Here is a 16,595-nt window from a genome sequence, read left to right as displayed (position 1 = left end):
CTCACCCCTCAAGGTACTCCCTGGAGTACAATCCATCCTGTACAGTCATAAAAACATTAACATTTGTTGCACATACCTCAGCAGAAAGAAAAAGCATTGTTGCATTTATTTTTCCAGCCACCTTGCAATAACTATGATTACACAGACTGTGCCAAACAGATTTTTCATTGTTGTGCCAGTGTTTCTCATATGCTCTTAGTACATCAGTCCTATTTTAGTGGTTTTTAAATGACTATTTTTTAGTTTCTAAGATCTATTTTGTCCAAGTGTTTGTTCTTCATATTGCTGTTTGTTCTTTGTGGTTGATAAGTTTGTTTTTGAGAGTGTGTACTGCTATTTGGGATGATAACAAGTATGGTCTTAAAAGCACAAACCTTGTGGCTGTTGCTCATCTTTTGTGCCCAGGCTGACATGCTTTTGGGGTGAACAGGCTCAGCTGCATTGAAGACTTCCCACACAACTTAAATCTGGAGCTCTTAACAAAACAAGTGGTGTTTGAAAGGTTTTTTCCTAAGAAGGGGTTAAAATGAGGAGAGTGTGGGTTGTGCACTGAGGAACGTGACTTGGTTCTGCCAGTGCAGCACCGTTTGTTCTGTGTAATTTGGGAGAACACAGCTTGTACCTCCTGTTTGCCTGATGGCACATAGCAGCCCCAGAGGACACACGCTGCTTTTGTGCTTCTGCTCAGTTTTAATCTTTAGGGAGCAACTGTTTCAAAGAATAAACACATTGCCTTGTAGGAGAAACTCCAGAAAACATCCTGCTAGTGACAGCGGCAGCCGCTGCCCATCATCCCGGGCATTGCTCTGCCAAAAGCGGCGGGGCTTTGGGAGCTGGCCTGCCAAAGGCTGGGAGCTGCAAACTCTGTATTCCCGAGGATGGCCAAAGGAAAGCAGCTTTCAAAGAGCTGAATTAAAACTGTGAGGCTGCTAGCTGCTGGCTCAAAATGCAGAATCTGTGTTTATCCTGGCCCCCTCAGCCCAGGGATCTCTGGCATGCCCTTTCTGCAGGAGTGTCCTGCCCACTAATCTCTACACACCCCTCAGGCTGCTTGGTGGTGGGGCTGCTTGGGCACCAGGCAGGCAGGTAATGAGCCTGCTTGCTCCCTCCATGCAGGCTTTTAGGTTAAATCAAAATTAGTTGTTTATTATTTTGAATACACTGCCTCATACTGGTGTAGAGCCTGTTACTTTCCTGTTACTTTTCTTCTACTGATTGGTTTTAACTGGCAAACAAAGTTTCATTTGCTGTTAGTTTAAAAAAGTGGAGTAAATACATGTCCCACACAAAATAATCCTACTAAATAATATTTGTTTGCTAGATGGTGCATGCCTCACTTATACAGAGACTTTAATAACCCATTTCCTTCAGAGTATATGACACTAAGTGGGCAGGGTCAATTTAAAATAAATAGCTTTTGCTTACGAAGTCGACTTCAGTCTATTGTATATGTTTCTGTAAACAAAAGATGCAGCAGAGTTTGGGATGGATATAAGCACGGGCAGGGGTTTTGAGATAATGTCTTAACCAGTGTTTCATCGTTTTTTCAGCCCAGAAGCTTTTGCTTCCTCGCTGGGAGAGCCTGTATGAAGACCTGTGTGGATGATGTTATAAGGTAAGGAATACACCTTAGGTGTGTTGTTTAACTTCCTAATTTTGCATTGCTACAGAGTTTCTGTGTGAGAAGTTGCTGCACTCCATCTAATTTCTTCTCAGAGAGACTCTGTTGTTTGGTAGTAACAAATAAATGAGCAAGACTACCTGTTTACAGTGTAGATGATGATATGTCTTAAATGATGTTGATTTTCAGTTTCTCTGCTATGAGCCTCAAACTGTCCCTGTGGGGAGAGGCTCTTGCTGTGTGTCTGTCTGGAGGACCTCTTGGTGCAGCATCTCGGTGTTTTATCCAACTTAGTAATGTTGCTTTACAGGAGTGTGCAGTGTGTTTTCTTATTCCCAGAAATATTGTCACTTGGTGGCATTCCCCTGCCAGCTTTAATGTCACCTTTCCTTCTACACTGGTCTCTGTCTGGGTAGCAGTCCCCATCACCTCTATTCCCCTGCAGACATGGTGCACTCCAGGCTTTTATCCACAGGCAGACTGATGATATCAGTGAACAGCACCACTCTCACCTCCTCTCTCAGGGCCTCATGCACTGAGTCACCAAGTCATTTGTCAATTAATGAAGAATCTATTTGAAATAAATTGATGAGGAAATGTGGGGTTCTTCTGTTCTGGGGTCCTAAAAGGCAGGCTTTCCTGCTAGGCAGTTCACAAGCCTGCATGCATATTACAAAGTCTAGCAGTGTTAGTATAGTACAGCTGTGCTGCATATTTCCTTAATCTGCTTGTTTAGAGACACCCAGAATATTCATCTTAATCATTTCCGCTGCATAGTAGGTACAGGAGGAAATACCAGGGAGAGCCCTGTCACTGGGAAAATGCATCATTTGAATGTGTAATGTAAATATTTTAGCTAACCAAATGTAAACACTGTTTTGCCTTTAGGATGGGAAAAGACTGTTGCAGTCAGAAACGAGCTGACATAAGAGTGACCCTGTATAGATGAGATACAAAATTGTGTTCACACATTTTGGTAATCAAAACAGAGCCCTTAATGAATTGCCTAGTGTGAAAGGAATTACAAACACAAATGTGCCTGACACAAGGCATTAGGAAGTTGCTGCTGTATTAATGCTAGAATGAAGGACTTTTCAGTATTCATGGGGATCCAAGGTCTATGGGGAGGATGATGGGAGATAAGAGAGATAAGATGATGAGAGATGTCCTATGGTGAGGGCTAAACAAAGGCTGGAGACTCTCTGGAGGGAAACCCAAACTTGTGAGTATACTCTGAATGTCCATGCTTCTGCATGCCACTGACTATGAGTTGTTGAGTGAGTTGTGTTCATCATGCCAGTAAATTCAGAAGTTTTCAAGGGTCAGAAGATGGTAGAAGCAACAAATATACTTGATTCAGTGAGAAGCACCTTATTGCACTCACAGCCGCGCTGTGGTTTTTCAGCCAGTGGATTCAAAGGAAAGCAGAGTTCTTAGGGAGTTCAGAGTGGTTGCTCATCAGTTCTGCCTGAACTGGCTTCCTAAGTGTGTGAAGACTTATGTTCAAGTGGTGGTGCTTGATAGAAACCAAACACATGGTTTAACTTTTGGTACTGAAATTGGTCCTGAAAAACAGCATGGGATCCAGAATCCTCCCAGATTCCACTTGACTTCATTGTGCAGTAAATGGTCTTTGGGCATTCATCAGATCGCTAAGCAGAAGAAACATCTGGAGATGATTTGGTTGGCTGTATGTTCTAGCCCTTGAATTGTTAATGCCAGAGGAGGAGGAAACGACACAGAGGATTTGTCTAGATTCCATAGATTGCAAGAAACTAGTTAGATCTTATTTCTGAAGGCACAGGTTCATGTAAACACCCAAGTGAGTGAGCTTTCATTACTGGAATAGCTGGGGGATTTTTTAAGGTTGATTTTTGCTTGTATTAACAACAATGGACAATATATTAACGTCTGCCTCACATTTGCTATTCCTTTGTTGTAACAGCTGGAAATTTACATTTACACATAGGCCTCAGAGCTAAAAATGTCATTCCCTAGGTTGAAAACCCATAATGATTTTTGTTGTTCTCCTTGATAGGAAGGGAGAACTGAAAACACAAGGAAAAGACAAACAGGAAGGGTAGCCCCAGATGATAAAGGCTCTCAGTTGGAGCAAAGATTAATCATGTATAGTGTAGCCTTGAAAGTGTCATTGTCTGCCACTACTACAGCAATTTAGCTATAGCCAAATGAGCAAATCTATCTATTTAATTATCTAAAGAAAGTAGAAGAAATCAAATAATAAACGTCATCAGTGAAAATACAATGGCTTTTTTTTCAGTACAGAGAAAATTAAAAGCCCCTCTTGTGTGGATGAAGAGTGCTCTGCATCGATGAGAATAATGTCAACATTATCACAGAATCAAACTTGTGTTGCTAGAAAATCTAATAATTTTGTGCAATAACTTCTTTTAATTATTCTCTTGAATACAGATAATCCAAATCTCCTTTTTCTCCCAGACATATGTATCAATTTTCATGGGAAAGCATTAATACAGTCAAGAGTAAGAACTTCATTTTTTTCCTTTATGGGCAGGAAGTTCATATACGTTTGCTAAAGGGCTGTATTGTGCCTTTTAAAAAAAAAAAATTAAAAAAAGGATTTAAAATTAGATGCTGTATTTTAGCACAGGGAAAAAGATAGGAACAGATTGGTCTGTAGTGCTGAATTCACAGTATCATTTTTCTAAAATAAAGTTATATTATTTGAAAGCTGATGAAAGAGAGGGAATTTAAGAGATGGGAACTGCAGTTGAAAAATTTTTGGAAGGAGATTGTAAACTTCAGGGCGGAAGGGAGTTAGATAAAAGAATCTATGAGAGTTGGAATAATAATGTGAAGAGGAACAGACTGTGCTGGTGATATCCTTTGGCCAAGGTTTTGAAAAGAATTCAGAATATGATCTGCAATCTCTGTCTTTGAGGGGGGGAATGGGAATTTTTCCATTTACAGTAAAGTTGAGTGAGAATGTCATTGCTCCAGCTGTTAAAATATTTTGAATTCTACTTCAAACTGATTATTTATTGCAGTGTTAAAGTATAGACTGTTGTGGACAAAAGAAAAAGAGAAATTGGAATCAATCCCAAAACGTGGGTTGAAAGTATAATTTATGCTTTCCTGAGAGGGAATGGGACTGCTTGTCCAGTTCAGCTCATTCCAACCTAGTTCTCTGAGAGACTGCTTTTTAGGAAGCCTCTTTGGATGGATACAGCTGGAGGTGAACAAATCTCAAGGTTCAAATCTGCACGGGAAACGTGGAAGCCTCTGTCAAAGCCAGGAGTAAATAGGATGCATATTTTGAGGCTGGAAGTGCCATCTGAGTGTGACTTTACAAAGCATGTGAGGACCACGGCATCCCAGGCATCTCTGGCACACACTTGAGAACAGAGTTGTGTAAGGCAGAGTTTCTGCAGAAGGTGGATGGGCTACTTGGGCTGCTCCGGTGCCTGCAGCCTTTTCAGCAGCCTCTCTTTCCTCATGGTACAGAGCAATACACCATCTTTGCCTGTTCAGTCATTTCTATGTAACACAGTCTTCACATTCATATCTACATAGAACCAGTTCCAGATGAATAGCAGTAACTTCCAGCATTAGGTAAATATGTCTGTGAAATGAATTTATCCTTCTGCTGTTTGGACTGTCAGTAGCCTTGGACAATCTGCTGTCATCAGACTGACTTGGGTTCTTAGTTCTGCTTTTGTGGCACAGCCAATTCCATTTCAGTGAATGTGAATTAAAGAGAGTATTCTCTAATAATATTTTATATTTACATGGCACATTTCATCCCAGAGGACTTTATAAATCATGTATATTCAGCACCTCTGACCTTTCACAGTCCCTTCAGAGCTGGAGAACAGGCATTTTACAAAAGCAATAAAACCATAGGAATTTTTTCTCTGTAATACTGGGGGGAACTCATTAATTACAGAATGAATTTTATGTTCCCTAAGCTACAGCTTCAGTTTGTAAAGACCTTTATTGAAAATTTCTTCAAGATAAGATGTATGATCCTGCGTTTTGTGTACACCACGAACAAAGGACTAATCCATCCTTTTAAAACTGGACCCCTGGAAATATTTCACTCTTGCATCTAAATGAACATAAAAGTGTCACTACCTCTATACCTTGGCTGTCGTTTAACCAGTAAATAGTCACCTTTTCCTGAAGGATCTGCCCAAAATGCCATAGTCTGCCTTCCCCCTCAGCTGCTACGCATCCTCCCATTGCAGTGTGAGAAATACAGCAAAATAGATGCATCAGAAAAACTATTTACTTGCTTTTGAGGAAGTCAAACGTGACTGGTCCTCTGAGGTATCAAGCTGAAGAAATTCAGCATGTCTGTGCATTTGGTCAGCATATGCAGAGGAGGAGGGATGAGCAAGGCCAAAGGAACAAGGCAGACGAGGAGGAGGATGGCAATGAATTCAGAGGATGGCAAGGCATTCAGTGCCTGTTCCTGTAACATTAGGAGGATGCCCCAAAGCCTGCGGGTATCAGTGTCTGTCCCTGCAGCACTGGGTCAGTGAGGGACAGTGTGAGGCCCTTTGTCTTCCCAGAGCATCCTCCTTGTGGTGCACTGAGGCTCAGCTTATGTGCAGGACTACCTCAGTTGGATTGGATTCCCTCTACTTTGAGAAAAAACTCCAGAGGAGCTGCTTTCCTGAATTTTAAAGAAGGAAATGGACATACAGCCTGTCTACATACAGTTTTTGCTTGGCCATTTTGTGGGTTGATTTGGGCCTTATTTAGTCTGTTGTTTTAAACAGAAGGACAACTACATTTCTATTCTAGTTATACAATTCAGCAAATGGATTACAAAACCACAGTGAACTGTGACTCCCATGGATGGTAACTCAGTTAATAATAGATTAAAGAATCTTTAACGTTTTCTGTGTATTGTTTTGCCATTTGTCTCTCTTTGTAGCTTGTCTGGGCTTAATATAGTTTATTCCATTTAGGAGCATTACTGAGACAAACCCCATTAAAGCAGGCATTATAGTCCTTGTTTTGATTAGCACTCAAGGCCACTAGATAATGATGCTTTAAAAAAAAAATCTCGTATTTCTCCCATGGTCATTAGCACTGTGATCATTGCCAAACTTCATACAACAGTGTAAGTTGGTTTTTTTTCCTAAATCTCAGAGCCAATTGTGAATGTCTGTAATATAGTCTGTGACATTTGAACTGTAACATTTCTCTCAAAAATAACAGTTCTTGCTCTTTCAGTGCTCATACTTGCAAGAAATTGGATCTTTATATGTAAGACAGTCAAAAAACATCATTAACTAGCTAATATTTTTCAAAGCTATTTTATTGGGGTAATTTTTTGGTTTTTTAGCTTCATGTTGTAGTGAGGCTTTCTAGATATTCAGGTATGTACATGTTCTTCTCAAACAACACTCTGACCAGAGGAAGACATTTGCACCACTCCTAACAATACCACACCATTTCAGCCCTGGACTAATATGGGCAATTAAAATAATTTCCACACATCATGTTTAAACCAGTGACATGTAATTCTAGGACAAAGCCTCTCAGCACCTCTTTCCAATATTCATCTGCACTCAGAGGATAAGCAGCTGCTATTACATGCTAATGTCTTTTGAGGGTGAATGGCCATTTTAGGGCATGTTATTAACTCTGTGCAAATCAGTGCATTTTCCATCTTAGTGTACAGAGTTGACTTCACACACTGTTCCCTTTGCAGGTTTTAGTTCTGTTAACCAAAAAGAAAAATGAGAAAAATTAGGCATTTGATGAGTTTGGGTTGGCATCTTGAAAGATGGGGCAGGTCCATCCGCAATTACATGTTCAGGCTGTGGGGACCAGACCTCTCACCTTACAGGCTTGTGAAGTTGCAGGTCTTAGGGCAAAAGGCCAGCCAGAACAACTATAATTTTTAATAACACAGCTGACTTATTTTACTTTATTGCTGTGTTTTACCTACCCGGTGTAGATGTACACTGGGTACCTGGAAAGAGGCACTCACTCTAGTGTTTGCTTTTTATCCCTACAGACCCAAATCACCCTGTGTTCCCACTAACTGGCCAGATCCAGGTGCAGGAGCCCAGCAGACTCATGAGATCCTTTGAGCTGCTCATTGAATCCTCAGAGCAAGCTGAAGGCTTCTTCGCATGAGCATACTTCTTCATTGAGATAAAAATTCTTGCTTTTCCCCCATTTTCTTCCTCCTGAAAAGGAAAAAATATAAGTGCACGCACACACACACACACCCAAAAGTGGTATAGCATACAGAGCTTTAGCATAGACTTGCTTTGGCTTAAGATTGGCTTGTTACTACCAAGAGTTTGTTTCTTGCTGTGGCCATGATCCCCCAGCCTCTGCTCCAGCATTCAGGGGACTCATGTGGGATGAGTGGCAAGGAGTACCAAATGTATAAGATATTAATTTTTGTTGAACTGTTCCACGATTCTCCAAACCTTCTGAGCACAGAAACCCTTTTTATGGTATTGCAGCCCAAGCCTCCTAATCTGTACTCTTCTAGTTTGAGCATTTAAATGAATTTTGCTCACTAAGGCATCCAGTTCTGTTCTATTCCTACTATTTGTTTTGTCTAGCCTTGCTCAGAGTACATAATTAATGCAGTAGTTAAAATACCATCATCTTAATGCTCTTTACCATGGATGAAAACCTGCTTGTCTCAGAAGCTGTTAAGCATGAACCATGTAGAAGAATTAGCTTCAGAGTGGAATAACCCTGGATTTATTATTCAACCAGTCACCACACTAACCTGTTTTTTCCTGTTATTATTCTTACCTAAGTAGTTGCTATAGTTGAACGGCATCTCCCAGTTTCTAAAACAGAGGACAGAAGCAGATTGTTGGAAGATCTTTTAAAAAATCCATTTTTAAAAAGTGTAAATCCTCACTTGTGAATTCCTGATAAATGCTGAATAAATTCCCACAGTTCATAATTTCTCATTATTTATTTAATTTATACACCATTATAACTGTGAATGAGGCTTTACAAAACCACAGGGACACAATCTTTGCCCTAAAGAGATTGTAGCTGAAATTAGACACAACATATGACCAATTATTTCAATAGACAAAGCAGGATTACACCAAATAAAAATGGTTCTTGTTGCATATCTTGTGTACATTGTAAGCTTATAATAATACAGTTATTTGGAAAGACCTGTTTCTGCTTCTGAATGTGGTGATTTGCAACAAAGCTCTAGAATAAAGCCATCATTAGTGTTTGCTGGTTTAAACGAGAAAACCTGAGACACTAATGACTAATGGTTGCTTTCCTACAGGCAATTTAATTAAAGTGCTGGATTTAATAGAGGCTGTATTCAGTATTCATTTCTAGCTGCTGTGGCCTCCAAGGACCTTCATTTTTAGACCCATCTTGAAGATATTGTTTGCCTGGTGCATTTTATTGCATGGTGAAGGCAGAGCCTCTTGGAGGCTCTAACAGGACTCCACACTTTCTTCAGCCTAATCTTGGGCACACAGTGAATGATAAGATTTCTCTGAATTTTAAGTAAAGAAGTCTTATTCCATACATATAGAGCTCTTTTCCTACTATTTAGTTTCAAGTACTAGTGTAATATTTTATTTCCAGGAATAAGCCATAATTGTGCAGTACATCATTGTTGAAGTGTTCCTCAGCAGAAGAGGCTACCATCCTCATATAAATACTGCATGTACTTGTATCAAATCCTCAGGCTTTATTTTGACATTTGAATATCCAGACCTTTTACTTGACAGGACTTTAGCTAATGAACTGAGGTTTGACCACTATTTCCAGAGTTCTGCCAATATAGAGCTCATCTGATCCCCTCTCTAGATGAGGACGAGTGTCCATGGTGGGAGCAGGGTGGGCTGGGCGAAGGGAATGGGGCTGGAAACCTCCCCACCTTCTCCTCCCCTGCAGCAGGTCAGGGTTGGGGTTTTATTCCCCAGCAATTCACTCAGATAAAAAGAGGATTAGGGTACCTGCTTGCCTACCCCACAGGATTCTGGTGTGGCTAATTAGTCAGTATTTGCACAACTCTGAGAAAATGCTTTAAAGTGCCAATTATGAATAATAATTATCTTCTGAAGATGATTGGGAGTCCATGTTTGCATGTTGATTCAGGCCACAGGAGGCAGTCTTTCAAATAACAGCTCTTATTTAAATGCCTTGCTGCTTCCTTATCTCATGTTGTGTGTTGTTTTTTTAAGGATGATGAGAAACATTAGTTTACCCTCAGGAAAGGCCAGGTCTGACTGTTTTTAATAATGAGTTATGTACTTAGTCACAGTAGGTAAATTTACAAACCAAGCAGGACACACTCGGAGATCGATTCTGTCTGTTGGGCAGATGGTTTTACACAAAACGTTCAGCAGGACAAGCCTGCTGAGACTTTAAAACAAATACTGCTAAGTAACATTGCCATAAGCCTCTTAATATGGTGACAATGCCTGATTTACACTCTGCAGAGCTACTTTATTTATACCTCATCTATTTACTGGTGTGTAATAGATTTACTCTGGGAAGAGCTCGATCTGGGCAGATTTACTTTGAAGGCTGACATTTTCAGTTGGACCTTCCAGAAAACAGTAACTAGTCCTCAGCACTAACTGCAGGACACTGAGCTATTTTAGTAGTAACAGCACACCAGTATTAAAGACAAAGCAAAAACAGCCTACAAAAGAAGTCTGTGATTGGACTTCAAATTTTTGAGATTCCTGGAAACTTTCTGTTGCAACAGAAATATTTTTTTATTTTTCTAAACATCTCTGCATTTTCTTGTAGTTTTAGAAATGTTGCTGGTCTCTTTAACTAGATAGTAAGAGGCTTAATTATTTATTCTACTTTTATATGAGCTAATTGGAGAAGTGTTGCCTGAAATTTAGTTTTAATATTTGAGTCTGTATATCTGTATGTTAATGTTGCATTAAATAAAAGGAAATCTACACTTGTACTTAATTCTACAGAGAGAACAAAATTTTGCCTCCAGTTACTATACAAGAGCAATTGGGAACAAAATTGGGCCAGAAGTTCCCTGCCTTCTATCTCTTTGCAGTAAAATAAAATTTTAATGGAGAAAAATTACACAAAAAAGAACACTTTGTTTTAAAATGTTCATAAAGGGAAATTTTTTTTTTTTTGCCTGAATAGAGGTCTTTTGATAGTTGTTTGCTAATTTTATGCTTATACATGTGTTCAGTAGCTGCATAGGGACATTAAACACAATGTTGATATGAGCCCACATATTGATGCTCCAGCAGAGGGGTCTTAAATATTCATATGATGACTAGATTTGTGTTGTGTTATTTGCTTCTTTTCTACCCAAAGTCCTAAGCACCATCAGATAATTAAACATTACAGGGTCTGTGACAGTGAACATTTCTGAAAGTTTGAACATTAATTTTGTGTCCTGCCAGCTGGAAGGAGTGTGATGCTCTGGCATTGTTCTACTAGGAGAAAAGTGTTTTTCTGATATTAGACTAAAATGTTTCATCCCTGAATAAATCCTTATGGCTTTCTGAGAAGGATTTAAGTGCTAAGAGCATTCAGCTTTGTATAGGCAATGATTTTAGAGGAAGATGTTTGTGCCTGTGCAATAATAAAGCATAGCATTACTGGTGTAGATTCAAGTGCAACTGAAAATTCCTAAATTTAGGCAAGTATCTGCAGGGCACCTTCAGGCCCTGTTATTGTCAGTGGCAACCAGAGCCCCCTTCAGCTGCTCTTGCAGAAGCAGCTGGTGCCATTTGAGGTGCCCCGGTACATTTTTCATAGTTTCTTAATAGCTGTTTGAGAAGTGTGAGAATTGGCCCTGTGCCATGTCTGCTGACCTCATCCAGGTGCAGATTTCATCTGCCTAAGAGAGGGCAGTGAATGGTGGTGGAAATGCCATAAACTGTGTCCTTTGGCCTCCATCTGCCACTCCAGGACACACATCTCCTGCAGTTCATGCATCAAGTTGTTCTGATGCCCTGAGGAGGCTGACCTAGAAGAGAGGCTAGATGGAGTTAAAGAATAAAGCAGGTATTTATTAGGAGGCCTCAATGGATCCACCTTGGGCAGTACAAGACCCCAGCCAGTGCTGCACCCAGGATGAATCCAAAATGGTCACAAAATGGACAACAGGTCACAGGGTCTCACACTCTTATAAGTTCAGGTCCATTTGCATATTGGAGTTAATTTTCCTGTTATAGCTTTAGGTTATGAAGTCCCATCCTTCTTGTTTTTCTCTCTTCAGTACACCATTGTTTATGCTCTTGGGCCTGAAATTTGGATCATTTGTCCTTGGTCCCCAGTGAGAGAAGCTCTGTGAAGAGAGCTTACTATCCCCTAATATGAAGCTCAGAACTACACACTAAAGCAGTACAGAATCTGAAAAATATAAAAGCTAAAACCCGAGGCATCAGTTCATCTCTGTGGACACGTCTGCATGAATATCCAGACATCCTGGATGCCTTTAGGCAGCTCAGGCTGTTCTAGCTGCCAGTGTTTAGGCAACTAAATAGCCCCCTGGGCTGCATCCTGCATCTTTTGTGAGGCTCCATTGCCTGGTACCCCTGGAAACCCAGGAGGCTCAGACATGTCAGGGAGGAAGGGAGGAAGGGAGGAAGGGAGGAAGGGAGGAAGGGAGGAAGGGAGGAAGGGAGGAAGGGAGGAAGGAAGGAAGGAAGGAAGGAAGGAAGGAAGGAAGGAAGGAAGGAAGGAAGGAAGGAAGGAAGGAAGGAAGGAAGGAAGGAAGGAAGGAAGGAAGGAAGGAAGGAAGGAAGGAAGGAAGGAAGGAAGGAAGGAAGGAAGGAAGGAAGGAAGGAAGGAAGGAAGGAAGGAACTGTAGTTCTGCGCGTGTTACCACTGTGCTCTGTAACTCAGCACTGTGGGTTTGATCTGTGGTCTCCCAGTTGTCCTGCCTTATCTGCATAGCCACAAAACAGCCACTGGGCAACCAAGCCAAGTCAGAAAGCTGCACCAGAGGGACGTCAGTGGCCCTGAGGCTTGATCACTGGGCAGCACTAGCCCAGTGGAATAAATTGTGCATCCTGAAATGGCTGAAATGCCTGTCCTTCTGAGACAGCAGTAGGTACCAGGTGCCCTATGGTGACTGGCTTGTTTTCTCCATCTTTTTGGGCTGCCATCATTTCCCACCATCATTTTGCCTTTTCCTTTCCTCGCTTCACCTGCGTTTGCCAGCAGTGCTGTCTTTGCCTATTAGCAGTTGTGTACCAGCTGCTGTGCTTTTCCTTTTTTTGGCAGTTTCTGTGCAGATTGTGCTTGCTTCTTTTTGCCCCAAACCTTTTTGGTGCGTGTCAGCATTTTATCTGTTCACATGCACTAGGGAATGATAGGAGCCATGATCTATTTGGGTCAGTGCATGCCTGTAACAATTCCAAAAGGAGGGGTTTTCTAAGAATAAACTCTCCAATGCCAATCTAGTTCTCATTCTTACCCACATAATATCTGTTAGCACCTTCTGCTATTTTTATACTTGAGAAACTGGGGTAGCGTGATGAGTCTGTTGTTTTTGCTTTCTTCCAGATGAACTAAGTCTTGCAATTCTTCTGTTGATTGAATAACTCATGGAAATACATAGCAAAGTATGTAGTTTAGCAGCTGCCCCAAACTAATGTCCACAATTGTATGTTTCAAGTCAGTTGAAAATTCAAAAAGGACTCTCTAAAAGGATGTCATGGTTGTTTTTTTCTGAAAGTAGCACATAAATTTGGTATTGAATCAAAGTAAAAGCAGAGCTAGATGACCTTTGTTCGTCAGGCAGTTTGCCAGGTGTTCATTGCAGTCAAGAAAAATTTTCAACAAAAGGAAAAATTAATTTACTGTCACTGCCATCAAATCAACCTGTAAATGTTTCAGCTTTCAATAACTAATGTCACTCTCTTGACTTACAGGTGGTTTCTTTGAAAATTGTTTCCTTCTGCAGAATTGGATTGCTTTACAATAAAACGATGTCCCAAAGTGATGAAAAGGGATGAAAAAGCTTTTTTCACCATATAGCATTAGGTTGTCCTTTAAAATGAACCTTGTCCAGGATGTATTACAAGAGGCCTGAGCATGGCATATTTCTCAAAGAATAAAGCAGATAAGAGTAAAGCAGATTCCTCAGTTCAGGAAAATGGAACCTGAAGAGGGTGTTATAACAGTGATGTAATGATAAATTGTAAAAAATAAGTAGTTGTTGAAATTCCTGGGTGGGATGTGGTGTATTGTAGCTTATGTTCTTCAGGTGACTACTCATTATTGTGTATGTTTGTGTCTGGTATAGTGCTTAAGGCCATTTAACACATTTTAGGTGAGCTCTTCTACTGCCTAATTCCTATAATTCCATTCTCTCTCTGAGAAAATGTTTTCTCAGCATCTGCTCTTTGTATTTTTGACATGCCCTTTCTTCACCACTTGGGCATCCTGATACTAACAGGCCATAACCAAAGTAATCAATACATGTTGTTATCAGTATTGGTAATTTTAAAAAGAGTTTGTGTGGGTGTTTGATCAGCACATTATTACAGAAGAATAATCCAAAGGAGAAGTGATAAACCAAAAAGGCTACCCAGGGTGGGAAGTACTCAGTGAATAGTTGGTGGCTGCGCTCTCTGCTAGAAGCACCAAGCTCGTGGAGCTGTGGCACTGTGGCAACAATGGTGTGGCCTTTGGAAAGGAGGAGGGGGCACTTGTGGAAGGAAGAACAAGGTTTGGTGGGCTGCAGAGGGTGGGTGAAGGTGCCAAGAAGAGGCAGGATAACAGAGATGGAGGCTTCCTGGCCATGCAGGAGCAGAGGCAGGACCTGCTTTTGTGGGCCCAGGCCTCCAGTGCCTGCTGCGGTCACACCCACACAGCTGGAGAATTCTCAGCTGCTGGGGGAATGGCACCTGCTTACTGTGATCAGTCCTACAAAGGTTTTGAGCTTGTTATCTGCTCTTCCCTCATACATCACTGGTGAAAGACTCTTCTTACCTGGTCTGTCTTGACTGTCTCTCATGTCTCTGGAGAGCAGTTATCCTGAATCCTGACAGGCTTTCTTCAAATCTCAGGCTTCTCTTTCAAAACCTTAACAGGACTACCTTCTGTGGGGGAAAAGTAATGATTTGGGTCAGCACAGCGGAGAAACCTGAGAGAAGCAAAGCCCAGCTGGTTATTGATTGCATGAAGTGATGCAATGCTCTGCTTATCCTGCCTGCCAGCCACTGCTTCTCTGTCATCGTGCTTTGGCAGCTCGTAACTCAAGGTAGCAGCAAAACTTTTTGCAGGAGGCTTGATGTATTTCTCCTTCTCTCTGCAGTGCTGCCCATGTTGTAGAGCCTCCTGTGAAAGTACTGCTAATGATCACGCAGGAAAGCACAGAGGCAGGGAAGTCTTGAAGCAATAGTGATGCTTAAACTGCAGAAAAACCCATGCCAACAGGCAACAAGAAGAACACACTGGAGGAAAGGGGGAAAAGGGATTTTCTTTAGTCATTTGTTATTCAACAAATTTGAGTTTACAAGCTATAGGCCAAATTCTGTCTTCTGATTCTTGCTTTAATGCAGGAGGAGGGTATTTTTACTAGGGATCATGATTTATTCATGTTAAGGAAATGCTTCTTTATGCCAAGTTCAGGCTACAAAGTGGTAGTTAGTAGATGACATTCAGACTGAAGATTTCCCTTGAAACAACGTGAGAAAGTATTTATTTTCTGAAGTCCACTTCCCTTCACAGACAGTTTCCTACTGTCCATGTAATATCCAATAGCCAGGAAAAAGAGCCCAATACTGTGACAGGCTGGATATGCAAATGCCATATTCATACAAAGCTTTATGGAGGGTTTCTTTTCCACGGTGTGTGAACAACCAAACATCTCAATTAAATCAAGAAGGGAAAGACCTGGTTTTCGTTAGCTGTGAAGACTTTCAGAATTACATTAGTTGCAGTTGATTAGATCTCATAATTGCATTTGCTGTGTGTCAGGATGAAGCAGTAAGGGGTTTGGGTGTGTTGAGGGGGGTGGAAACCAGCTCGTAGATCACTCCTGCAGGACTCATGATTAGTTTCTGCTGCCTAGGTCTGTTGGGGTCAAGCCCAGGGTTTTATATTTCACTCTCCAGAGCAGGAGAGAAGGTGGAAAAAATGCACCATGTGTCACAACGTTGGTGTGGGGGGCAGGACAGGATTTTGCCTCCCTGCTCCGTGCTGCTGCAGGTGCCAAGCAGGACACTGCCTGTGGCTCAGTGGGGAGGTGAATCCACAGGATATTCTGGACTGTCAAAAGCAAGTGATGTTTTCATTTACCCCAGCTCTGCTTCCAATTGAAAGGGCAGAACAATGTCATGCTGGTCTTGGGGAGAAATTGCAATGAAATTGTGCCATAGCATGAGGCTGTGAAAAGGTGTGGTCTGTCAGGGCTGCTCCTGCTGCCCAAAGGTTTAGTTATCCTCATTGTCTGGTCTGATGGGTCAGCCAGGGAGGCCAGCTCAGAGGAGTGCATCTGAGGCCCTTCCCAGTGGGTCAGCACACATTAACCTCCCTTGGTTTTGTCCATGATTTATAGATATCTCCTCTCCTAATTCTAGGTGTCTGAAAGGTCACTGGTCTGTCAGAGATGAGGGATGACCTTCACAGCTCACTTTGAAGGTATTCCTCTCTCCACAGGAAGAAGTGAGTCTTTACTGATCATGCAGAGCATAGAGGCAGCCAGTTTAGATTATTTTTACAAGACTGAATTAAGGTGGCACCTTCCCTCAGGGAACACACAGCTCTGTTTCCAGCTCAGAGAAAACAAAGATCACAGAGAGGCAGCACTGAGTGGGGACACCAGGTATCTGGATAAGTTGCAAGAACTCTTCAAAACCCATCAAATCTTTCTTTGTCTTGGACTTTTTTTCATGAAAATTAGGTTATTTAGACAGGGATTCTCTCATGTGCTGTCTTGGTTTTATCTTGACAAAAAGTAAACTCTTCAAGACAGAGACCATCTCCAGCAATGAAGAAGGCTCTGCATATATGCACCAAA

At 41.4% G+C, this 16,595-nt stretch overlaps 1 protein-coding gene across 5 annotated transcripts in view; it reads left to right on the top strand.

Moving 5' to 3' along the window:
* Window positions 1–16,595, top strand: part of PAG1 (phosphoprotein membrane anchor with glycosphingolipid microdomains 1) — a 111,768-nt gene that overhangs the window by 61,425 nt on the left and 33,748 nt on the right. For all 5 annotated transcript variants that reach the window (XM_071421335.1, XM_071421332.1, XM_071421334.1 and 2 more), the window contains one exon: window positions 1,551–1,615. The gene's annotated coding sequence lies outside the window, so the exon portion shown is untranslated. The remainder of the gene's footprint in view (window positions 1–1,550; window positions 1,616–16,595) is intronic.

This window comes from Agelaius tricolor, unplaced genomic scaffold, assembly GCF_023055355.1.
Source record: "Agelaius tricolor isolate 1412-34295 unplaced genomic scaffold, bAgeTri1.0.p SCAF_2, whole genome shotgun sequence".
NCBI lineage: Eukaryota > Metazoa > Chordata > Aves > Passeriformes > Icteridae > Agelaius > Agelaius tricolor.
The sequence above is the reverse complement of the archived record's forward strand: the minus strand, read 5'-3'. Positions and strand labels throughout refer to the sequence as shown.